At 41.4% G+C, this 26,251-nt stretch overlaps 1 protein-coding gene across 5 annotated transcripts in view; it reads left to right on the top strand.

Annotated features, from left to right (window-relative positions):
- The first annotated feature begins 1,055 nt into the window (after positions 1 to 1,055).
- Positions 1,056 to 26,251, top strand: part of BBX (BBX high mobility group box domain containing) — a 180,288-nt gene continuing 155,092 nt past the window's right edge. For all 5 annotated transcript variants that reach the window (XM_074972945.1, XM_074972938.1, XM_074972927.1 and 2 more), the window contains exons 1-2: positions 1,056 to 1,189; positions 4,252 to 4,324. The gene's annotated coding sequence lies outside the window, so the exon portion shown is untranslated. The remainder of the gene's footprint in view (positions 1,190 to 4,251; positions 4,325 to 26,251) is intronic.

Here is a 26,251-nt window from a genome sequence, read left to right as displayed (position 1 = left end):
AACAGTGATGCAGTTACACCAAAAGTTGCTGGTGTCATACTGTTGTTTTGTTTGTGAAGGTCTGAGATTAAAAATAAATGTCTAGATTTACTTCACATCCATGTAAATGGTAATCTGTGACAGTCTCTAACAGGACTGCAGGCATCACAGGGAAAAGAACATATGTATGTCATGGTGTGTAGATTGTATTGTTATAATCTCCTAACTTATTTAATTAGCTTCAGTTGTCCATATTAACCACTAATTTTAAAAAACAACATATTGTTTATGTTAAATTGGTAAGGGCCTCTGAAACACCTTTTGGAGAGAAAGATTATTAACACAGCATGCAGTACTAGTCCTTCATAGTATCACTTTGCAATGTTATTGTCTGAAACCCTTTTGATAGTTCAGTGAGTAAATGACCATTTCAGCAAACTGTTTATCTTCATTGTTTTCAGTCCAGTGTGGTGGGATTGATTTTCTGTATTTACTTACTAACTAGTCATTGACTATATAGATGCATTTCAGCCTTTCTGAACTTCTCTGTTCTGTATGTTTTGGCCTCTGAATGAAATCATCCCGACTTAAAATAAAAAAAAAAAAAGAGAGATAATCAGCAACAACTAAAATCCTGCCTTTTGCTACTTGTTTACCAGCTCAGACTGGCAAATCATAACACAAAGAATTGCTCTTCCATGGGGCACTATACAGTGGCAATAAAAAACCCACTTCGGTATCCAGTGGAGTCGTAGTTTATTACCACAACCCTCCCAAGTCAACCAATGGACAGCAGTTTCAAGCATTTTAACTAGTGCAGATCTGCCTTGCTCTCACTGACCTGAGTTTGCTGGTCCTTCTACCTGCCCTGCTAGGCTGTCTACAGGTCCTGAAACATTAGTAAAAGAAACGAGATGATCTTTGTGTGTGAGTGTGTGCATATGAGCGTGTGTGTGCGTGCGAGTCTCTCGCTCTTTGGGTGTAACAGGCCAGCTGTATGGCTGGCAAACCTGTCCCTCAGTCCCTGAGCCAATCGCAGGCTGCCTTATATAAAAATGAATGTTTTCAGTCTCTCCGGGTTGCATGTACTGTATGTGGAGCAGTGTACAGTGAAAACGGAGGCTCTGCTGAGTGCTCTTCTCTTCACTTTCACATAGAGAAACACTGACTGGCCACTGAAACATACACGCACAGACAGACACACAGAGAGGTAAGTGCACACGACCCCCCGCCTTTCCCTTCGCCATCCAGGCAGGAGAGGTGCCCTCTCCACACACTTTCCTTCCTATTACTCACTCAGCAGCACTGGGGCAGCCCCCGAGGACTCCTCCAGCAGCCGCCGCCGCCGCCGGTAGGGTGGACTTGGGGGAAGGCAGAGACCTTTACATGTCCTGGGCTGCTGCCGCCACGATTTCCAGTCACTTTTCCTCCCTCTTTTCACCCCAGCCTTCATTTCAAACTTTGGGTGGGGAGGGGGTTTGTTTCTGTCGCCTCCTTTCCTCGTTAAAAGGCCGGGCGTGGGGGTGAGGGGAAGGGGAGGTGAATTGCAATGCAATGCATAAGAGGAAAAAAACTACACCCGGGGTAGGCCAGCCAGTGCCAGGCTGCGTTTGAACCAGTACCTCTCCCCACAGAGAGGCAAGAGCCGCCAGCAGCAGCAGCAGCAGGAGCAGCAACAACGGAGGAGCGAGGGGTGGGGGAAAGAAGCTGAAATAGAGAGGAGGGATAACAACAACAAACCAGCCACACCGGCTGTGCGTTTGTGGGGGGCTTGACAGGGAAATCGCGGCAGCCAGAAACGAAACTTCATTCCAGGGGCCGGTGGGGGGAAAAAAGTGCGTTGATTTATTTTCGGGGCCAGGTTTCTCTGTGGTTTTTGTGTCACTTTAAAAAAGAGAGAGAGAGAGAGAAGCCAACAACAACCGGGCTCAGTTGTTCGCTTTGAGAGTTGGGAAGCTATATTTTCCGGTAGAGCCATCCGTGCGATGCACTCCTCCCCCCCCCCCCCCCATGTTGTAATTTGCTAGAGAAAAAGTGGGGCTAGTGCAAGCCGGGGAGGAAGAAAGAATAAGGGGGGGGGGGGAGTGACGGAGGAGGAGAGAGGCTGTGTCAGGATTTTGCATGAATGTGGGATTATGTTGTGTCAATAAGTTTAAGGTGGAGAGAGAGAGGCTGGGGCGGGGAGGAAGGCCTTGGCTGTTTAAAGTCCTATTTCTGAAGGTAAGTTGTGACATTGGATGGTCGCGATGACAGAAAACTTGGAGATAATTTGCCCAGGGAGGGGGTTTGTGCCTTTAGTGGGGGTTACTCAGTCATCAGAAGCCAGATTGGTGTTAAACTGTTATTTGCTGCTGCGATATCGTGTCGCTGGTAAATTACAGAAATCAGACTCTTCCTCCCCCCCCCGCCCCTCGTTTCTCTCTCTTCCTCCTCTCTCTGTGTTATTTGCAATGTATGAAACTTACATGGCTGGGAGGAGAGAACCGAGCCAGTGTAGGTTTGCAATGGGGGAGGAAGGGAGGGAATAGCATTGATCCTGGAATCTGTAAAACACCAGGTTTGTGTTTAGAAATATCTTTTTACAGCCCGCTGCCGCTGAACGAGGAAGGTAAAATGAAACGATGCAAAAAGAAGCCGAGACAACATGTACGATAGAGAGAGAGAGAGCGAGTGAGAGCCACAGACGAGCTATTTTTTGCTTTCCTTTTCTGTAGAAAGGGGAAAGAAAATGCCTGGGTCTCTCCCACTCCCTGTGAGCAATGGCTTGCTGCTTTTATTTTAACTGTGTGAGGGGCAAATTAGCGACTTCTCACGAGAGGATCTTGTTTAAAAGTTTTTAAGAGGTGAGAGAGTATGTGTTGGGGAAAGAGTGGGGGGAGCCTTGTGGAAGGTGGTGGCGAGAAACCAGCCAGGCTGCTGAGGATGGTCACTTGGCCTGTGGCTTTGAAACCATTGCCTGTCCTACTAATGACACGTTCAAGTCCCAGATCTAGGCGCACCAGGGGTGGGGGCAGCTTGTCACCCCCCCCCCCCAGCCCACTCCCCGATATTAACACGCTGTGGAGATGGAGCAGGGACTGGAGTCTAGGTCTCCATGTGGCTCTGTGCAGCAGCAGCACCTCCCCGGTGGCAGCAGCGGGATCATCGCCCGGGCCCGCGGGGAGGAGGAGGGGAGCAGCAGCAGCAGGGAGGTGTTTTTTGCCAGTCTGATTCACCAAATCTCGTTGGGGAGGGAAAGCTGGAGGGCTGGGGGGAGCTGCTCCGTCGTCACCCCTGCTTCCCTTTCCTCCCTCCCCTCCTGAAAGGTGTTGTGCAGACTTTTCCCCCTGGGAGGGTGAGATTTGTGCATTACATTATTGCTCCTCTCCTCCCCCCCCCCCCCCAAAGCAAGATGGACTCTCTTTCTCTCTCTCTCTCTCTCTCTCCCCCCTCTCCCTGTGTCTTGTCAGCCTTTAAGATCGACATTTTGTAACTAAGATGCAAACTTGATGGTGACCAGGAGGAAAAAGGGAAAGCCGTGGGTCAGTCTAGCCTCTCTCCATATTTAATACCTTTCCTTTCACCCCACCCCAGAGCCCGGATTCTGGTGGCCCTATACTTTGCACAGGGGGTGGGTGGCGGTGGTGGCTTGTAAATGCATTTACCCATGCACTGTCTGGATTCAGGTCTCTAATCTCCGTGTGGATTGCGATGGTGGAGGGGCTTGTTTGGCGATTTCAGGACTCTCTAGATCTGGAAAAGGGGAATGGGCATTACCTGAAACAGTGCTACAACGTTGCAGCCGCCTCTCTCTCTCCCTGTGTATATCTCGTACCTGAAATCTGGGCTTGCTGATTTCCTAATATTCTTGTTACGTCGCTGAATTTATCCACGCTGGGGATTGAGCGAGAGCACTTGTGTAAATCGTTGGGCTTTATTGTGGTTTATTTTTGTGTCCAACTTTCTGCCTTTTATTTTGATACGTCGCATATTTCATGGTGAGAGAGAGAGAAAATAACCCACCCCGCTGATGCACACTCAGATGATTTGTTCCATTTGCCCAGTCCCAATGCCCTTTAAAGACATGGTGCATCTTTTGTTTGCTGTTTAAGATTTCCTGCGACTGTCAACCTGCTTCCCGTTTTAAGGAGAACTTATACGAGGGGGAGGGGTGTGTGAGGAGGAAGCAAGTTTCAAGTTTTGGGAATTTCTCCTCTTGTTGGCGTTGTGGCGAGTTGCAATATTGTAAAATCATGGTGTACTGATGATGTGCCTGTATTTGATACTTTATAGGTCACTATCACATGACAAAGGCTTTGAGACTGCTTCATCTTCCTCTGTCTGTAATTTCCATTTGCCTTCCTGGGTAAGTATGTAAACTGTACACCGGGAAAATAGCGTTAAATTGTTGTTAATGAGATCCAGGCTGTCTCCTTGTTCCTTTTCATGGGAAAGATGCTTGTTCAGGTTTTAGCACCTCAGAAAACATGTCTTTTTGGGTGCTCACAGGAACTGTCAGATTACAAAGTTTGTGTTTTAGGAATGCAAGGGGATGGGTTTTATGAACATGAAAATTAGAAGGCCCTCAGTGTTGGGATCTTAGCTCATTTGTGAAAGAAAAGCCCTTGGCTTTGAAAGAACAGTTGAATTATGGCAAAAGTTTTAAAACAATAATTGGAATATGAAAAGTACAACATTGTGGGTTAAAAAGTTATTAACCATATACAGCCTGTAAAACTTGAGGCTGCCAGTAGGGATGGGAAAATATGAAGAGGCATATGTTTAAAAAAATCTAAGAGTTGTCTTCTAGGAGTTGGGGGAAAATTGTAATACTGGGGTGATAGGCATTAACTTGGTTTTAACATGCAAATCCCACTTTCCTGGTAATTCTTGTGCTTTCTGTATCTCTCACCATTTTTCTTCCTGGGATTGGTAACCCAGGTAGCTACTGAATTTGAAAGACAAATTTTAATCATTAAATTGCTAACATTTCCAAAGTACTTTTAGGAACTAGAGCATTTTTGTTTGTTTTTGGAAGAGTTTGACACTATTGAACCAACATAATGTACTTGTTTCAAATAGAGATTTGAACCTGTGGGGCCAAATGAAAAGCTGGTATAAGTGGGTGTAACTCAAGTCGTGTTGGTGCAGTTGAACCTACTGACAGTGGTCTGAATTTGGCCCCTGATGATGGAAAAACATAGCAACATTGCAAATATTGAGTATATATACTTAAAAAAAACCCAACACACACATTTAGGGGGCCAAGTTTAGTTCTCATAAAAGCTCATTAATAACACAGTCTTGATCTTCAGCAGCCCCTGTATGGCAAACATGAGGTATGTGATGATCCCAAATAGGCAAAGGAGGCTCTGGGAGTAGCTGCTCTTGTGGGATCTTTTGAAATGGCTGCAGCCACAATACTAACTAGTGGGATATTGGCAGTGGAGAGACTGTGCCCCATGACTTGTCAGAATGTTGGAGGGAGGTGGATTCTGCTTCTTTTCCCAGTCCCTGCAGAGATTAACACCCAGAGTTCAATAATTCAGCCTGTATGGGGAGTAGTGGGTGGGGGTATAGGCATGCCTTTCATCCTTTGACATAAACTATAATATCAAAAGTAATTGAACACAAAATAAACTAATTACAATTTTATTACAAGACCAGTTGCACTGGAAAAATATAGTTCTCAAAAACTGCTAACCAGATTTTATAATCTTATTGATAAGAATCGCATTATGTGCATAATAATTGATGCAACAGTCTTTACAAAATGAAATCGCATACAAAATTCAAAAGCTTACTGATAGGACTCAGACTGTTGCTCAAAGCTGAATACATAAATATTGACTTTTGAAAAAATTCTCTGTTTATATTTGAAGTCAAATTAGAATTCTGTACACTACAAAAGGTTTTCTCTTTATTTGGTGTAATGGTGTAGGATTTTTGGGAAGATCAGAACTTGAGACCTTACATCATAACTGGCTTGGTCATAATACTGTCCTTGGTCCTTGCACTTAATACATAGCTTCCACACAATATGGAGATGTGTGGGTGCATAGAATTCTGTTCCATAAATGATCATGTTCTCCATGCACCTCTGCAAGAAGTGGACAGTTTAATTCTACTTATACTTACAGAACCAGTGTAAATGCAGCTGCAAATAGCATTGAAATGGTATTTACAAATTAGGAAGCAGAGAAATGGTAAAATAGCCTATTGAAGAGGAAGGAGTAATGGTAGCTTTAAGGAAGCACTGAAATAATTTTTGTTGAAATTGAAAAAGTAATATAAAAATGTATCTAGTTAATGGTAGAATGGAGATTTCCTCAAATTTAGCTATTACCAGATACTTTCATTTACTTTTGGGAATTCTTCTGTTTGATGAAAGTTAAGATTTTTGTTTTTAATCACATGGTTTTAGGAGATATAATCACTGTATAATTTGATTTTTAAACAGAGTTTAGTAAACAATTTTCATATAAATCCCAATATAATGTTTAAGGTCAGATTTTGGTCTCAGTTACAAACTAATCTACAATAATCCCAATGAAGTCAGGTGTTGTAGGGGTGCAGGGGTGGGGAATTGTTTCCTCCAGGATCCATGTGCAGAAGGACCAATAATCTCAGACACTGGCCCATAATCTCAAACGTTGGGCATATCATCAACATACACGACTTGTCTGAATTACTGGAGCAAAACTGTAAATAAGGTTTCAAGTAAACACACAACACACAATTTAATGTAAAATCCTCTTTGGTGTTTTGAGGAAACCTAAGACCTGTATCACAAACCTACTGCATGCGCGTTGACTTCAATGGAAGTTACCTTCAGCAAAAGGCCTGTAGGAGAGATGGTTCATTTATAGGTATCTTCCTGTCCAATGTGAGGAGGAAGGCCCTAATGTCTCCTAGTTTTTCTCTGAATAATTAAAGATATTAAATGACAATTTTCTACATTTAATATCAGTGATAATGCATTTTTATACCTAACATTTTTTTCTTTCATCCCAAAGGATCTCAAAGCACTTTACAAACTATGACCCCAACCCAGCAGATCACATAAGTAATTTTAAGCAAATGAGTAGTCCCATTAAAGTCACTCATGTGGTTAAAATTATACCTGTGCCTAGGTTATCTGCTGGATAGGGGGCCTAAATACTATACTTACTACAGCACTGAAACACCGCCCACATCTTGCGTACAACACACAATGTAACAATGTGAGGATAGGAAATTTCGGCCAACAGCATTGGGGTAAACCTTTCTTTTACATAATGTGCAAAAGGAGGATGTATACACACAAAGTAGCTAAGTCCTCTGTTTTACTTTTTATGGTAGATCTGCCTGTGCAAAGTAATTAGATACATGTATGTATAGGTTGTTTATGAATCCATTCACCCAGCACCTGTGAGGTGAAACATGGCATCTGTTTAACAGTGCACGGCCTCCATAATATGCCAGATTTCATGTATATTCAAAAGTGGTTTAGAGCGGAAGGATGGCATTATAGATTAGGCCCCAGAGTGGGACTCAGGAGATCTGGGTTCAATTTCTGCCTCTGCCACACATTACCTGTGTGACCTAGGATAAATGATTTAGTTCAGAAAGTTTCAAAAGTGGCCACTGGTTTTGCCTGACTTAATTTTTCAGTGTGCTCCCTTGGGCTGAGCAGCCACAGTTCCAGTTGAAGCTACAAGTGTTCAGATGGAGTCACCCTGAACTGGAGACTGCTTTTGAAAATGGAGGCTTTTATTTCCCACTGCTTCACTTTTCCTTCTGTAAAATGGAGACTATTAATATTTCCTTGTATCATAGGAGTGTCGGAACATTCAACTCATTCACATTTTTGGGATACTAGAGTGATGTGGGCAATGGAAGTACCTATGTAGACAAATCACATGGCGCACATGCTATAGTACAGTTTTTCTTACTGATTATTGTGTTTCATAATTACAAATGATATTACTCTAAATATCTTTTATGTTTCCTTGTTACTTAATAGGCCACTTAGCTTGATTTAAATACTTTAATTATATGTATTAAAATTACCTCCAGAAAGTAAATATGAAAAAGTCAACTTTCTTTCATTTAGAGTATAATTTATTTAGTTAGTTTTTGTTTTTGTGGTGTCTTGTTCAAACCTATTTTATTTTTCAATTTTATATGAAAATGTTACTAGTTCAGACCCTCATTTGTAGGTCCATAATAACAACCAGTTCTGTGAGCTTAGCTGATGGTCTCGGTTCTGTTGCTAGTCGATATTTGTCAATTTCACAAAAAAAAGACTATCACAGCTGACATCCTCCTTAATGGTTTGAGAAGAGCCCAGGACTGAATGAGCATAAAGATTAAGCTAATTTTAGGAGTGAGCCACCAAGTCACTGTTGAACCACATTGGTGAGGCAATGTAGGGAAGCTTGCACTCACATTGCCGTTCTTGTTCTAAAAATAAATAATAATAATTAGCAGTGATATGTCCTGATTCAGAAAAGCACTTAAACCTGTGCTTCCAGCAAAGTACTTGAACCATACTATAGCTATAAATCTCAGAGGTGGGCCAGCATTATTATCTCCATTTTTGAGATGGGAAAACCGAGGTGTAGAGAGATGAAATGGCTTGCGCAAGGTCACAAAGCAAGCCAGCAGCAGACCCAGGAATAGAATCCAGATCTTATTCCCAGTCTAGTGCCCTGTTCCCTGGAACATGCTGCCTCCAAAGCAGTTGCTTAAGCAGGTGCACTGAGCACATGAGATTCCAATTGACTTCAGTGGGACTACTGATATGCTTAAAGTTAGACACCTTAAGTACCTTGCTGAATTGGGGATTTGAATTTATAGGACTCCAGCTGTGTCAATTTGCTGTTTTGCCAGTAATTCATTTAAAGTTACTGGCGTAAAAAATTTTTTGCAACTAATATTCAGCTGTTAGTATTTCACTATAGTCAGATTTATGGACAGGAGCTTCTAAATATCCTCGAAAAGAAAAGGAGTACTTGTGGCACCTTAGAGACTAACAAATTCATTTGAGCATAAGCTTTCATGAGCTACAGCTCACTTCATCGGAAAGTGAGCTGTAGCTCATGAAAGCTTATGCTTAAATAAATTTGTTAGTCTCTAAGGTGCCACAAGTACTCCTTTTCTTTTTGCGGATACAGACTAACACGGCTGCTACTCTGAAACCTCTAAATATTCGGCAATTTATTAACCTGAGGCTTTTGCCTTTCCCATTATGTGCATCAGTATTTAACCAACAGTGGATAATTTTTCACTTCCCAGCATCAAGTTTTAGAAATAAGATGTTGCCTTGCAGGCATGTGGTAGTAAAAGAAACAAAATGTACTAAAACTCACCATCCCCTACAATGAAATTATGTTAATATTTATAATTCATCTAATTTAAGTCAGCGTTAACTTAAATATAAAACGTATAACTTCCTGAAGCAGCTACTTTGGCAATATGGCCATATTTTGGTAAATAAAGGTGATTTATCAATTTGAACTTTTACTTCTGAGCTCACTAAACATATTTCAACATATCAGATATTCAGATTTGCTGATTACTATTTCTTGACTGAGGATATGTTAGCTTTGATTAAAATAAGTTCTCTTTGATGAGAGGAAAAATACTCTACTAAATGCACCTAATTGTAGACCTATTTGTAGTGTGCGCTCACAATGATAGCAGTGCTTTATTATTTTTAATATTTATAAACTCAGTTACATAAGAGATTAATCAACAAAGAAAAAAACATGCTTTTGACAGACTTTCCAGCACTTCTACTTTCTTTTTCTCTAGCATAGATATGCATAATGTAAGAGTGGGTCCGTAAGGTTTTTCTTTTTTCTTTTCTTTTTTTTTTTTTTTTTTGTATGAATAGGAGACTTCAACAATTCAGCGTATGAAAATATACTGGCTTTGGGTACTTCTGCCTGCAAGAAAGTTTAATGAAATGAAAGCTTAGTCTTTAGCAGGGGAAAGAAAGCTAACTGAATTTTATAAGAGTAGATTCAGATTATTAGTTGCTTAGGAGACATAAAAAGAAAAGGAGTACTTGTGGCACCTTAGAGACTAACAGATTTATTTGAGCATAAGCTTTCGTGAGCTACAGCTCACTTCATTAGATGCATAGTTGTTTTTTTTTTTTTATAATACTACTTTCCCACTAATATTTTGGTGGAAGGGATTTTTTTAAGTGATGTAGGTCTACACAGGTGCAAAAATCACTTTGAAAATATGAAGTAGCACCCCACTGGTCTGTAATGTCACTAAGGGCCTGTGACAATCAGGGGCCTCATTCAGCAAAATATATATTCAGTGGGTTTCCATGAGATGGGATCTGTAGAACTTAATTCAGATTCGAGAGACCAAAAATGTCTGTCTTTGCTATGGATGTTAACAAGTTTTGTCTCCCCATTCCCTCGCTAGTTTGCAAGTGAACGGGAAGGTGCATCTCCCCCACTGCCTGTGTTTCTGAAAGGTAATAAATATGACAGGCTGTGTCAGATTCTGCTCTCAGCTTCGCCTTTGTAAGTCCAGAGTAACTGCAATCATTGTAATGGAGTTACTCTGTGTATGCACAAGTGTAACTGAAAGTTCCATGTCACCCAGTAGGCCTGAAAGAATGCATGCTAAGGGATTCATCCTGCTTCCCCTGAATTCAACGAAAGCAGGATCAGATTGTAGAGGCCCTGCTCCTATTAATGTCAGTGACAGCAGAATCAAGGCCATATGAGGGTACAAATGAAGAGGGCGCACACAAACTGCCAGTACCCTGGTAGATTGGGACTGCTAAATACACCATGCTGCTATTGCACTGAGGTCTTTGAACCCAGGCCTTTTCAGTCTCTGCACCATAATATTTTCAATGAGCTCCACCAAGACTTTTCAGAATATGCTTTGGCATAGGTCTCATTTGTTCTCCAGTTTTATTTGTGTCTATGTACCACTCAATCAGGAGTTAACCAATACTACTAGCAAGAGCTCTTGAGGGTGGATAATACACATCACATGATAATAGTTAGGATTATGCCTCTTGCAGAGGAATAGTCAGTCATCTTTCTCCAGCCTGTGTTCTTTTTATGGCATTTTTATGTGTATGGGATTTTTGTGGTTGTTAAAGCAATACATATGAGGATGTCATCACAAGAGATTTGCAGATGAACTTGGGGTAGAGGAGAAGCAGGGTGGCTAGATTTCCTTTCACTTACACCAGCTTAAATCTGGAGGAACTCCATCAAAGTCAGTGGAGTTAAACTCGTGTCAGATTCTGACCCAAAGTCTGAAAGCAAAAGCCTCAGAAGGAAGTCTCCAAGTAGTGTTTTTGCCAGGTTTCTGAAACTATATTGTTGGGTTTAGCCAGGTTGGATTTGCTTTCTACAGATGGTCTTTGGGCCAACCAGGCAATGAAACAACTAGGCAATGAAATATGCAACAGTGATTTCTCTTAGTGAGAGGATGATACATTGGGAAACTAAGGCATTTTTGGCCTAACTGTCACTGAAGAACAGACTAGGGCCCAATTCTGAATCTGCATCTATGCAGTTTGATTCCTCACAGAGCCACAGTGACTTCAGTGGGGCTCTGTGTGAGCATAGTGTTTCACCCATATGCATCCAGGTGCAGGATCGGGTCCCTAAAGTTGTTAGAAGACTCTAATTTTCCTCAGAGGAAGCAGCTCATACCTTTGCTTCACATTATTATTAATTATCATTTATATTACAATAATGCCCAGAGGGCCCAATCTGGGTCATGGGCCCATTATGCCAAAAGCTGCACAAACGTATATAGTAAGAGACAATCCAAGTCCTGAATAGCTGACAATATAAGATGACAAGAAGTATAGGAAGGGTGAGGGTTGGGGGAAGAGAGTCAAAATATACAGAATTCCCCTAACTGAGAGGGTATTCTTCCATTTTATGTTTTCCGATCTAGTTGTTGATGAAGTATATGGCGCACACATTATGATTTGTTGCAGTAAAACATACCACCCTAATTTGACCTTGGTCCTAACAAGAAGGCTCTTCTCTGGGTCAAGCTTTCATTTATGCCCTGTTTAAACTACACTACCAGTAATGCGTCCCTAACAGATAGGTTTAGGAAAACCACTATGCTTCTAAGATTTGATGTTTAAGTTTCAATACTCATCAAGAAATCTTGAATAGACTTTCCAGGTAGATTTTGAATGCTTGTCATTAAGGGAGCATGCCATTACCATTGTAGTTCAGAGCAAGATCAGTTGTGAAAATCTCAGATACCCTGGATGGCTAAGTAAGGGGAGCTTTTGGAAAATCTGGAATAGAATTGTGTACTGGAGAAGAAGTATTATCACACCCACCTTTCTGACGTGTCCAACTTTAGCATTTCTTTCTCTTTGCAAATGGTTTCTTCATGCCTAAGCTTCTACTTGAATAACACTGATTTATGCAGTGTGGAAAATGACATGCATGGCTCAAACCATGCAAGTCAGTGAGCATTCCGTGTGCCACACTTGCAAGATCAGAGCATAACTTTAATTTGAAATGTCTGTAAAATAGTTTTTTTTTTTTTAAAAAAAATGTAGAACTTCTTTATTTAGTTTGTGTGGAATATTATTTCTGTACATCATGTTAAATATCATCCACACACAATATTCTTAATATATTTTGAAATAAGTATGCAAAATTGAAGCATGATCAAATACTGATTGAGGCTGGTGTACAAATTAATAAGCAAATTAAAATAGCATAATTAATTTCCAGCTTCATTAGAAGAAACAGAGACATGCACTGGGTGTGTGGTGGAGAAAGGGGAGGAGTTCGATGTTTGCAAAATGGAAAGTGCCAAAACTGGTAGTGAAGTAAGTTACGCAAATAGCTATTGAAAATCTAGTATTCTGGTCCTATTGATTAAAAACTTCCTTAATGCATAAATAGTAACCAGAAGTTCCAAAAATCATGCAATCAAGAATGTTAGATTAAATAGAGAAAATGAGTTTTTCAACCGGAATAAGGGGGAGGTAGCTTTAAATTTTGTTTATTGGTATACAAAAGATTAACAAGAGGAGGTAAAATATGAAGGGGTAAATGCTGTCCTTGGAAGTATGTATGGAACTCTCCGTGACTAAAAAGAGAATTGCATGTGTGCATTTGGAGGCAAAATTTAGCTTTAAGTGCTTGAATGCAAATTTGGTAATACAGCCATATTTGGTTTAAAGCCGTTGTTTTTGCCTGTTGCCAAATTACAATACTACTTTATTTCTAATTTAGTATTCCAGTATACATAGTAGTCCATGGTGTTTCACTGCACTCAATATTGTGACAAAGCAACTGCAAGGTATGTGAAATGAGTTGTATAGTCAAAAGGCACACTGTACGGCAAGGCTAAGTTTTTCAAAACTGCCACAGTGATATGGACACTCCATTTCCATTCAGATTAATTAGAATTGAGCATCCAAAGCCCTTTGGCAGTTTTTAAAATCACAGCCAAACTGTTTAACTCTTAGAAATGACTGTTCACAGGAACAGTCCTATCACCCTGTCAAAAACAAACTTTGGGCTGTGTCCCCTTTAAAATCTTTGCAGGATTATCTGATATTGGTCAGTTACAGAAGACCCATCAGTGGGAAATCCACTGATCATGTTAAGTAGAAACCTTAATGTAAATTGCCAGGCATTCCATCTCCATGTACTGTGTGGCACTTGGGTCAGACTGAATCAGAGGTATTCTGAAAAAAAGAGGCAGCTCAGAAGGCCTAATCAGACATTCCACTGCTTGTGAGAATGGATTTCACCTAAAGAATCATAGAATATCAGGGTTGGAAGGAACCTCAGGAGGTCATCTAGTCCAACCCCCTGCTCAAAGCAGGACCAATCCCCAACTAAATCATGCCAGCCAGGGCTTTGTCAAGCCTGACCTTAAAAACTTCAAAGGAAGGAGATTCCACTACCTCCCTAGGTAACCCATTCCACTGCTTCACCACTGTCCTAGTGAAAAAGTTTTTCCTAATATCCAAGAATTGTAATTAGCAGTCAGCTGTGGCCAGTAGTCAAGTGGCTAGTTTATATGGTCAAAAATCCCCTCCCTGATGGATCTATAGAGTAACACTTAGTTTGCTATGGCTCTCCCTTTAGTGCGGTCAGACAGGGAGAAAACAAAACGAAGCTGTCAGCAGGCAGTGTCATCAGGGTCAGACACACCCTGTCCCACTGGTAGGTGGAGATAGGGGATGTGCAGTTCAACTATCTGTCCACCCCCCATTAAGGAATGCGAAGTTCCACATTTGGATTGTAGGCTCATAAATGTACTGCTCACACAATTACACAAAATATTCATATTTTAGATGCTTTTTTTGAAGGAGCAGTTATCCATTTATAGGTCTATCTTAGCCCTTCCCTCAAAACTTGGGTTTTCCATAATTTATCCTAATCAGTGAAGTTGGTATTCAGTCTTAACAGTTACGGCAACTCTTATATAACCAAATATTCATAGCTGAGATTAGAGACATACATAGAAATTAAGAGAATTTGAAACAAAGGTCAAAATGATATTGTAAACTGTGAGTCTATTAAAAAAAAAACTTCATGAAAAAAGTATAAACCCAGGTCATTTAAAAAACAGATGGGAGAATTACTGAATATTATCTACTCTTTTTCCTAAGAGAACAGGCCTAAATAACAGGAATCAGTCACAAAGAAGGGGTCACCATTCTCATTTTAATATACGTTTGGAACTAGTGCAGTCATGTCCAGGGTCTGGGGAAAGCCAGATATTTGGGCAGCTTATTATTTAGTATTGAAACTGCAAATTACTGAGACACTCTGTGAAATCCCCTTTAAAAAAGAGTGCTTATTTAACATGAGTGTTTGGAACAGAACGTTTGACTGATGTGGCTGATTTTTATAGTTAGCACAGCTTCATATGGTTGAACCATCATTTTCCTAACTGGTGTGGGTCTTTAAAAAAACAAAAACCCCATGTAAAATATTTTGGATATTTTCCTCAGGAGCTCCCACAGTGTGAGTTGTGCCTAGGTGTTTGAACCAAGATTTTCAAAAGTGATTTTTGGGTGCCCAAGCTGAAACACCCTAAAGGGGCCTGATATTCATAAAGTGTTTAGCACCGTTCTCTGAAAAATTAGACCCCTGTAAGGTCTTTCATGCTGGACATCCTGAAATTGAGCCACTCAAATTCACTGATCATATTTGACAATATGTACTATGACGCTCTTTTTAAATGGTTCTCATAGTCTTTGGGCCTAACTCAGACCTGGTGTAAACTGGTGCAACTCTATCAGCTCTTACAGCACAGTGCAGACAGAATTCGGCCTTTTGTTTATAATGAAAGCACTAGCTAAGCCTGTTAGGAGTAGTGCATGTTAAATATATTGCTCTGACTACATTGATAGCATGTAGTTGGAGGAACTATATCCATTTTTATATCTCATGGAGACAAATAAAACTTGCTGGCTGTTTCCCTTCCCTTTGATCCCCAACTTGATGAAAATATCCCACCAACAGTCCAACGTTTCTTTTAATATATCCTTATGTTTGGGCACTTTACAGAAAATCTTAGCCCCATTATCAAATGACATAATCCCATAACACAGGAAATATACCACAGAGAGTCTGATCATGCTCCCACTGAAGCCAGTGACAAATGTTGCCATTGACTTGGTGGATAGAGATGTAGGTTCATAAGGAATACCTTCATGAATCTTTCCTACATCAATAACATTTCTTAGGGCTCAGCTACACTTAAAAAGTTTTACTTTTGTTGCGGGGCTTGTTAGTTATATCAGTAAAAGCCCTAGTGTGGCTACAGTGATAACGGTGTAAGGGTCCCTGACATCCATATAGTTTATTCAGCTTCCCAAACCAGAATAAACTATACCAATTTAAGCACTTTTATATGGGTGTAATGGTGTCTGCACTAATGGATTTTTTACCACTTTAACTATACTGGTATAATTTATTGTGCAAGTTCAAATAAAGCCAGATTGATGAGTTAAAGAGAGACTAAATTAGTGCACTTTTCTAAGCTAAAGAAAGGGTCACACCTCTCAGGAGGTTGGGGGGAAGTGAAGAATGGTTCAGTGGATAAGGGTTTTTTGGACTATCCTGCAGACTGAGCAGCCCTTACAAAGTTCTGTGCACTCTTATCACCAGCCTACCCCATTTGGTACAAAAGACCTGGGAACTCGTCTGGGTTCTGCCACTGATTTGCTTTGTGGCCTTGGACATGTCCCTTTGGGCTAGATTCACAAAGGAACTTAGGTGCCCAACTGCCTCTTTTGGTACTTCAGTCCAACATTCAGGTACCACTGACATTCTCAAAACTGCTGCTCAGCTGCTGCCTAACTCAGTAGGCACCAAAGTTTCCCCTAGTAGACGTGCAAAGACAGCTAAGTGCTGATACCGCTCCACAGCTAATGAGCAGCTCAGAGCCTTAGCTCATGGCTAAGTGCTGGGGAGATACGCGGGCTTGGCATTCTCCTGCTTATCTCGCCTGTGGGGCCCAATCTGGTAGGCATGCTGAGTCCCCTTTGTGAAGCTAGTCCTTCCTCTTTCTAAGGGCAGGTCTATACTACACGCTTACTTCGGTATAAGCTTGTTGCTCAGGGGTGTGAAAAAACCAGACCCCGAGCAACATAGTTATACTGACCCGTAACCCCTCGTGTAGACAGCGCTATGTTGCCAGAAGAGTTCTCCCACCAACATAGATACCGCCTCTCACGGAGATGGAGTCATTAAGCCAGTGGGAGTCCTGTCATCTTAGAACAGTGTCCCCCAAACTTTGGGGATCACCCCCCTAAGGGGGCACAGAGGAACATTTGGGGGGGGCGTGCGGTAGGGAGGGAGCGCGCGCCACGCTTCCAACCCCACTCCACCCCCTGACCAGCTCTGCTCCTCCCTCAACCCATTCAGCCTCCAGGCCCAGGTCCACCTTCACGCCCTCTCCACCCCCAATCCCAGCTCCACTCTGCCTTCAGCCCAAGCTCTGCTGCTCAGGAAGCCTTGGCTGCGCAGTAATGGGGGGGGCATGTGCCTGAAAAAGTTTGAACGCCACTGGCTTAAAGCGTCTTCACCAGAAGCGCTACAGCAGCTCAGTTGCATTGGTGCAGCTGCGCCAGTGCAAGGTTGTAGTGTTGACCTGCCCTAACTCTGTTTCCCTATTTGTAAAGCAGGGACAATAATACCTTCCTGACTTTTTGTAAAGCATTTTGCAACCTATGGATGGAAAGCTCTGTGCTGTAGAACTGGTCAGAAAGTTTGAGACTTTGAAATTGACTCTTCCCCTGCCCCCCCCCCCCCCCCCAAAAAAAAAAAAAAGCTTTTCCCCATTTTTAACCCTCTGTTTCATGTAGTGAAGATACTTAGTATTAACATTACTACTACCAGTTGCTGTTTGGCATACACCGCACATGAGCCTACTCAATTTTTGTTTAATATGCTTGCAGATCACCTGTAAGATCTGGAAAAGACAGTCTTCTCAGTTCCCTCAAAGGCTTAAATTTGGCTAGACTGATTTGTGGCTTTCTGTCCTGCCATAGACAGGAAATGAATCTCTTGCTAATCTAACGTGATATTAAATATATAACTAAATACATGTACACTAGGAAAGGCTTTCAAATTATACAAACCAAAGCAGTGGAGGTCATATTTTGTCAAACAGGGAAAATTTATTATAAAGTAATAATACTTAGCACTTTTATTGTGAACTTTACAGATATTAACTATCTGATCCTTACAACATTCCCCATGTGAGAGTTATTCTCATCTTCATTTGGTACATGGAGAAATACACGCAAGGATGTTAAGGTGAAGCCATACGGTAACTAGCAAAGCCAAACAGTACTCCTGAAGTTCCTAACTTCTAGCCCTATGTTAAGTCCACTAAACAATGTTGCCACATTGGTGCCATAAACTAAGTATTGTATATGCAAATTCCTTGCATCTGGAAGAGAACTCTCCCCCCAACTAGCTAACTAAGGATATATATATAGTTAGTGTCAGCAGTGACATTTCTCAAGAGACCATATCATTTCAGTATTATTAGCTATGTGTATGCAGGGTCAGACTAAATCTTTTAGTGTCCTGGATCAATATTGTGAAGTGTTGTATTTTCAAGATCTCATGATGCATGATAAAAACATTGTGTTCTGGATCACGTCCTTTAGAGCACAGGGCCTGGTTCTGTTGATCCAAGGTTCCACCTTTAATCCTCTGCAGTACATACACTGCCGTGCACTTTTCATAAATACATAAAAAGTCTCTAAGACAGGCAGTGAGTTCTGCTACTCTCAAGATCGGCATCACTGGTTTGGAAACAAAGACTGTCTCTTTGGCATGTTAGGGTTTTGTGAGGGACTTGACAATAAAAGTCTCCAAATGTACTTTGTCAGCTTTCCGAAGTTCAACAGTTTAATAACAGGCAAAACAAATGACTGTCTACATAAAGCAAATCGGCCTGAAAAGCCTTTGCTCTCACTCTTTTCAGTGGCTTGCACTGTTTTCAGCTCTTGGTTTTTATGCTGACCCAGGACTCCAAAAACATCCTGCCTCTTAATAGATACCTCATCTGAGCACACTTGAACTCCATTTCACAGAGAAATTCTTAACACCAAAAACTCACCCAAGTGTTTTAACCAGCACTGCAGTTGAGATGGTAAAAAAGTTCCCATTAAACTCATTCAGAACTTTCCAAAACTTACAACTTCTGGGAATCCTGTAATACGCTTTAAAAAACAAACATGGGTACCGGAAAAAACAGTTGAAGTCTGGAACTTGGCATGAGGACTAATGCTTCAGCTTGGCTTAAAAGAAAAAAAAATTGGTTTTATTTAACAAAAGTAGGAGTTCTTGAAAGTGGCGCCTTGATCATGCATAGTAGACCCAGGTCTTTAAGCCTACAGTTGCACACTGGGGGCTGGATCCTGCAACTTCATCATCATATGCAGGCTCCTAAGCCCGTGCAATTGCAGGAGCAAGGCCTTATACATGTGTGCAGCTAATTAAGGACCTGCTGCCGCACTTAGATCTGTTCACGCAGACTTCTGTGCACATGCAGAGTTCTCTTGAAGCCAGTGGAGCTCTGCAGAGGTGCTGCAGTCTACCTGAGCAGATTTGATTGTGGGGAAGGGTCTATGCTCAGAGAACATGAAGGTTTGTCTAGCACAAAGCTGATGGAATTTGTAAACTGCACAAGCTGAATCTACTTTGAGTCAAGGAGCTTGTAAATTCTATAAGCGGAGTCACTCTATCTTTTTTTTTCATTTTTAAGAGAGACAACGGGTAACTGAATGGAAAAAAAATCACAAAGTTAAGGATACACAGCATCATAAGGAGTCAGAAAAGCTAAAGTTATAGTTACAACAGCACTGTTAACTTGGCTAGGTGGTATATATGTAGGTTTTTGCTATTCTTTTTTCTGGTTAAACGTATTGCTTAATAAATTATTTTATACCACTCCTTGAGAAGACACAATCCACCTATCCACAGGTAGCAAGAAACTTTTCTGGTTGCTTGTCATCAACTTCTACATAAACTAAGCTTTCATTTAAAAAAAAAAAAAAAAAAAAAATCTTGCCCCTGTGGTTGTGGTGAATAACCTTCCAGATGTCAACCAAGTATAAAGTGAAACCATAACGTCTGCCTGAGTTTGCAGGTGGAGCCAGAACCTCTCCTCCTGTTCTGCTTTGAGATTTTTCCAAGCTGTAGTAGAGTGAAAAACTATTCTGGTCAGTTTTCCCTATTGCTGTTTGGTGTCCTGTGGACAGCAGTGAAACTGAAAAGAATTGGATCCTTTTCAGTCTGCTGCTGTTTGGGAAAGCTGTCATGAGCAACACAGGCAGTCACTGGATCTATTCCCTGGGAGGAGGACTCACAAATGAAGACTGGGAGAGAGTAAGGTAGAGGAGAGATGAGCCAATCCATCTTTGCAGCAGCCAGGAAGCTCCTGAGGTAGGGAGGAGCTTGGCGCTGGGTTCTTACACCTTTTTCCGAAGCACCTGGTGCAGGCCACTATCGGAGACAAAATACTGGGCTTAGATGGGCTGGGGGTCTGGTTCAGTCCAGTGTTCCTAGCTAATGCTGCTTCTCCCTTTCAGCCACCAGGGGGTTGGATTTGTCACCTAATACCTGCAGGCAAATATTTTTAAAAATAGAACTCCCTAATAGAGTGAGGGATAGATAGCACCCTTGTAGGAATCCCAGTACCCATCGCTTTCCCAGCACCTGGAACAAGGGAAGGAACTTCTCCCCATGGTGTTGCTGCTAGACATTGCTTGCTTGCTTTTTCTGTCTTTCCTGTTGGTCTTTGACTGCTAGGTTTAGTTCTCTGGCTATTGGGTTGGGCCTTTTAAAATATAAGGGGTAAAGGGATGTGATGGCGAGCCAGAGAGAAAACTACTTGCACAATGGTCAGGGAAGTATATGACCCCTAAACATTCTCCCCATTATAGGAAAGAGAAAATGGTATACTAAAATGAATGCTAGTAGAGAATTGTTGCCTAATCATAGGTGTATAATGCCACTTTGTTCCACTCTATTGACCAAGATCTCATGGTTGCTTCAATCTGCTCTAACAGAAGTAAAAAAAAAGAAGTTTTAAAAAAATACTCTGAGTATGAATAAAAGAAGCCATCCCTGCCATATTTCTCTCTCTGGAAAAAGGCCTGAGGATCTGTAATTGTTGCTTTTGAATGTATTTATTAAACCCTGAACCAGCTACTATGCTCAAGCCTTTACCAAAGAAGATTTGCTGAAGTCTCATAAACAGGTGTGCTTACCTGGGCCTATCAAAAGCCTTCTGTGCACCTAACGAGAGTCCAGAGGAGTTAAGTTTGCCAGAGAGGCTCTGCTTCATCTCAAATGTATACCAGTGTAACTTCCCTGAACTCATTGGTAAACACTTCCTTATTTACCCTTGTGTGAGAGGAGAATTGGTTCCTAAGTCTTCTCACATTACTATACCTCTGCCTTTCTCACAGATCATTTGGTTCTGGCAAGCCTAAAAAGAGGCCAGTATCATTTAGGTTGTTGACGAGGTTTGTGGACATCCATACCCCACTTTCCTCAATTCATTTTTCTTTCTGAGAATTGGAGTGGCAAAGATTTTATTTAAATATAAGCAGGGACCAAGCAACCAGCGATTCAAAGAAAACCTTGCCTCTGGTTTTCCACTACTTGTGCTTTGTGTGGTCACTGGCACCTGTGCTGAGTGGATGTGGAAGGCTATCCTTCTGATTGGGTACTGTTAACTTTACACCCACTTACCACATGTGCCAGTGTTTACATTGGGTGTTGGTTAGAATCTGAAACAAAATGATCAATTTCCAGTTTACCTCATCTAAGAGTTCCTCAGCCTTCTGTAGAACACATAAATGGGTTAAGTCTGTCCAGGATGGCAGCCATAGGCAGGGGAGACTGGACATAAGTAGAAAGTCAGCCAGGCCTACAACAGGTTCACAGGAAGTCAGCTCTGCAATCAGGTGGCTAGAAGAATACAACTTTTGAGATAACTTCACAAACATCATCATCACAATTTGATGTCGGTAGGGCTGCTCACGCTACTCAGAGTTAAGCATATGCACAAATTGTTGCAGGACTGGGGCTTAATGTGCCATTGGATTCCATAAATATTTCTGATTGCCAAGGACAATAGTCATCTGCAGGGATTTCCTACCTAAATCTATAGAATTTCTGTGTGGGATTTTTATCAAATATGTGGAATTTATATTAGGAGTGGTGACTACAGTGCTTGACCTGAGTGGATTTTTTAATTAATTTTAGACTTTTCCACAACATTAAGTGCCTATCCAGAGCTCAGTGTTATTGACTCATATTAAAAACACAATCCATGTGAACAATAAATTAGCATCCTATTATCACACACAAAACTGGAATTAGTAAACCAGGAAACATTCAAAATAACTCTGCCCCTGCCACAAATTAGCCCCCCCCCCTTTCTCATTTTAGTAGTGGGTAAAGTAAAACACGAGGAGAGGCATTCATAAATGTTTATTCGCTTTAACTGATCTGCCTTAGCTGCAGCAGCACCAAGCTTCCTGGGAGATCCACAGAACCCCACAAGGTGGCAGGAGCTAACTGCTCGAGATCACAGACATGCACAAAGGTACAGATTTCTCCCATTGTTGCATGCACCCAACTCCTGTTGAAGCTAATGGGAGTTGGGTGGAAATGACTGCAGGGGTTTAAAAAAAAATCTAGCCCCAAAGAAACAAAACAACACAAACCAAAAATCCTCCCTATTTAAACAAAATACTCCCTGGGGAGAAGACGGGAGGACCATCTTTTTGTTTGAGTGTGTGCACAGCAGGGATTTGGTCCATGACTCAGGCTGTGAGGTGCTATGGTAATACATATAATAATAACAAACACATGTCAGATGTAAATTATATTGCTTAATGCACTACTAGAAGGTGCTCAGATACTATGGTGTTGAGCACAGTATAAGAACTTAAATTCGTTTTTCTTTTCATATATGTTGGTGATGCACGGACTTTGGAATGATTCAGGAAAGCAGCCTAGCCACAGGAAATACTGCAAAATGGGAGAGAGACATCACTGAAGAAACTTGACTTCATAAAGTTGCTAAATGGCAGGGCATGAGATTCAAAGTTTGAGAAATTGGGAGTGAGTGTGCATAACCTGCAAACTCACCCTGAGCAAACTCACCTTGGGAAAGTTCATCTTGAGGGTGGACACAACAGCCAGGGCAGAGGAGCTGGGTGGAGGGGAGAAGACATTCTCTACTGCATTTATAAAAGCTCTCCAAAAGATTTCCTGTGGAAACCATGAAGAATCAAAGCAGCATGATGGAGGTTTGGGGATAACTGGAAGGCATCAAAGTGCCTACTTCTAATTAGGAAGGCAGCATAGGCTGGGGGATTAGGCCCTGGACAGTGATGCAGGAGACCTGGGTTTTCCTTCCAACTGTCCCACTGGCCTCCTGCATGACCTTGTGCAAGTCACTTTTCCTCTCTGTGCCTCTATTTCTGTATACAATCCTCCTTTGTGAAGCACTTTGTGATCTATCAATGAAAAGCACTATGTAAGTTATTATTAACCCAGCTTCTTTCATCAAATACATGATTCCAAAGATCACTGGATCTGTAGGCATAGTTGTTTAAGCTCACGCTTTTGGTCTAAGACTTACGCTTCTGTAGGATTTCTCAGGCCGGTCCCCAAATCTCATGACTTTTAGCTATGAAAGTGACAGCGTACTGAGTACAGGAAGGACAATGTTGGGCCCTGATTAAGCCCGCCACAGAGAATACAATTCTTGAGACTTGCTGCTGATCAGAATCACTTAGTTGGGGAATATGTTTTCCTGATTTTGTTTAAAATCCATGTCAGGGTTTTGTTTTTATCATAAGAAGCCACCTTGGGGACAAGGGCAAGGGGAGAAGCTAATACACTTTGGGGACAGGGGTAAGGAGAGAGAGTCAGATAAAGTTCTGCTGAGTTTCAGTGTAGCAGCCCGGTATTTGTGGGAGGTTGAAGACAATCCTGTTTATGTGGAAAGAGATTTCAGGAACCCTATTCGATCCACTTGACCCCCAGAAAAAATATGTAGTGACCTTCTGAAGCAAGAGCTGTATCTTAGGAATAGAACCAGCTTTTACTACTGTGTGAAATTTGAACGTCCTTCCCTCTCTCCACCCATCCTCTAAAGCTATATGTAGAAAGAAGAAAGGCTATGAAAGTAACCACCATGTTAAGGATATCTGAAATAACTGCGTTGGATGTCTTGGCATGAATTTTTCCATGCTGAGCTATGAAATCAAGTTGATCCTTTCCACTTATGCCGATGGAGACGGCTTCTTAATTGATTAAGGACATTTAGTCTCCATTCATAGTTGCCTCACCAAGATGGTCAGTTGAGTCAGATGCATGCTCATACAGCCTGCTTTGGAGAGGAGAGGCAAGTCAAGGCACAGAGATGTTCTGTAAGTCACATAGGGTTATCATGAATTACCATGCTGTGGTGGCACCACACTTGTCTCAGCCTTTAACCCCTTAGAATGCTATGCTACCAGAGGTTGGAGGGAACATGTCCTCTTTTAAGCCTCTGTATTCTGTGTATGAATTTCTGGGAAAACTGACTCTTTGGGTTTAATTTCTCCACGTTTGTTCTTAGTTCAGAGGTGAATATTTTTTGGAGAGAGGGATCACATTCTGTTTGATCATTTTTATGATTTTCAGTGTAAAACATGGTGATTTCCAGTGGTTAAGCTTTTTAGGTGCTTTTTATGTTCTGTCTACATGTGGTTGTTTTAATGTTTGCGGGCGCGCGCTCTCTCTCTCTCTCTCTCACTCAAAACTAAGCAAAGATTTAACCCTTGGTGAGGACTATAGTGAAATATATGACATTAGCCTGCAGACAGATTTGAAGAAATCTGGTTCACAAATGATGTAAAAATACAATGAGGCCATAGATGCATAACATGTTCTTTTTATCATCTCTTTTCACATAGGAAAACATGCTATTCTCGATGCATTGACAGTCATGCACATATCTCATTGCACGCTGAAATGAATATAGCTGTATCTGTTTCATTAGCTGTGGCTGAGATTTTTCCAAGTCACCCAAAGGATTTAGATGCCCAGTTCCTATTAAAAATCAATGAGAACTGGGCATTAGATCACCTAAGCTGCTTTGAAAACCCCACCTTAAATATTCAAATAACACATGCTCTGGTATGTGAAGAGCAGAGCTCACCAGTAAATGCATGTGATGCTTTAAATTGGAGATTACACATTTAAGCAAATGTGCCCATTTTCAAGGCAGCATAATTTTTATCAAAATCCTTTGTACCAAAAGAGGAGGTGATGTGGAGGTGACTAGGGGAGATGTCACTCCCCCTGCATGTTCAGAATCCAGCAGCAGTGAGCCCCTTATATGTGGTTAGAATACAGACAATTCTTTCACAAGTTCAAGGGAGCTTTCTGACTGATAGACACGATATCGGCCTGAAAAATTAAGTGAGTGTTTGATTGTATATTGTGGCTTAGTAAAAATGTGCAGAATTGGAAGGCTCGGGTTGCTCTACTGAGCTTCTAATGTCAATCATCTTTGGTTTCAAGGAAAACTGTTTGTAAACAAAAAGTTTGTTGTTGTGACAGAGTGCCAGAGCTCAGCGGAGTAACACAGAGAACTTATATTAATTCCATCACAACCTCAGCACAGAAAGAAGCTGCAATGTGCACAGCCTCATGTTCTCTGGTCAGAGTAGAGGTCTGTCAAAGGACAGCATACGACAGGCGGTATTCCTCTGCTGCAATGCAAATAAACATGCATGAGTTCTATTTAAATTGCAGGTGCATTTAGAAGGATTACAGCGACCTTGAAGTTCTGCACAGATGGCTGAATAGTTTTACGATTAGTTGACACTGCTGCATAATTCCCACTTTGCTGAAAACATTTGGGGGGGAGGTCCTGCATAGGCATTCCTCCTCCCTAGTGCAGGTACCCACCTCCATTCACCTTCCCCATTGCCGTCTCCAGACCCTGGCTTCAAACTTTCAGCCATGTGGGTGGTTTTAGTTAGTGAAGGGGCAGCTGTGGCCATTTCAGCTTCTAGGGGATGTTCCAGTGAGATACTGAGCACTTTTAGCTCTCACTGACTTCATTGAGAAGTCAAGGCATTCTGTACCTCACAGCTGACCACCTAATGGGATAAGAAGAGGCCTGTAGTAAATGCCTAACACAATTGAGAAGTCTATCCAGCCAGGCACATATATTGGCTGTTTAACAGGCTGAGTTGGATACATTCTGCATCCCTCACGCCCCTTGCTTGTTTCAGGATTTAGGTCTAATGGGCTGTATAGCACACAGGGCCTTAACTAAAGGTTAAAGGTTCTGTAGTCCTACCAACCCTCACTGTCCCAAGCCATCCATTTCAGGTACAACATAGCTTGAGTTTAACAATCAATAAAACTTGACATAATGATTTCACACCCTAAGTCCTACTTTCTCCAAGCTGACCAAGATGTCAAAGATCATTCAGTTTATGTATTTCCTTTTAGCACCCAGGGATTGGAAATAATATTTTTTTCACTCAGAATTTATTTTGTCATTAAATTGTCTTCAGATTAAAAGTGAACTCCATGAGGTTTGCAATTGGGCTTTTTTTATGCAGTTGTTCTCTGTAGTTGAGCTCAAATAGAAGAATCATCAACTTAATTTTTATGTATGGTTTTCTTTGAGAGAGTAAAAACACTGGTAGAAATAGTGAAATAAATAAGTCACCATTGAGGTGTAAAGGTACTGATATCTATCTAAGGTATTT

The sequence above is a fragment of the Natator depressus genome, chromosome 1, assembly GCF_965152275.1.
Source record: "Natator depressus isolate rNatDep1 chromosome 1, rNatDep2.hap1, whole genome shotgun sequence".
Taxonomy (NCBI): domain Eukaryota; kingdom Metazoa; phylum Chordata; order Testudines; family Cheloniidae; genus Natator; species Natator depressus.
Note: the sequence above shows the minus strand (reverse complement) of the source record. Positions and strands in the feature narration are given on the sequence as shown.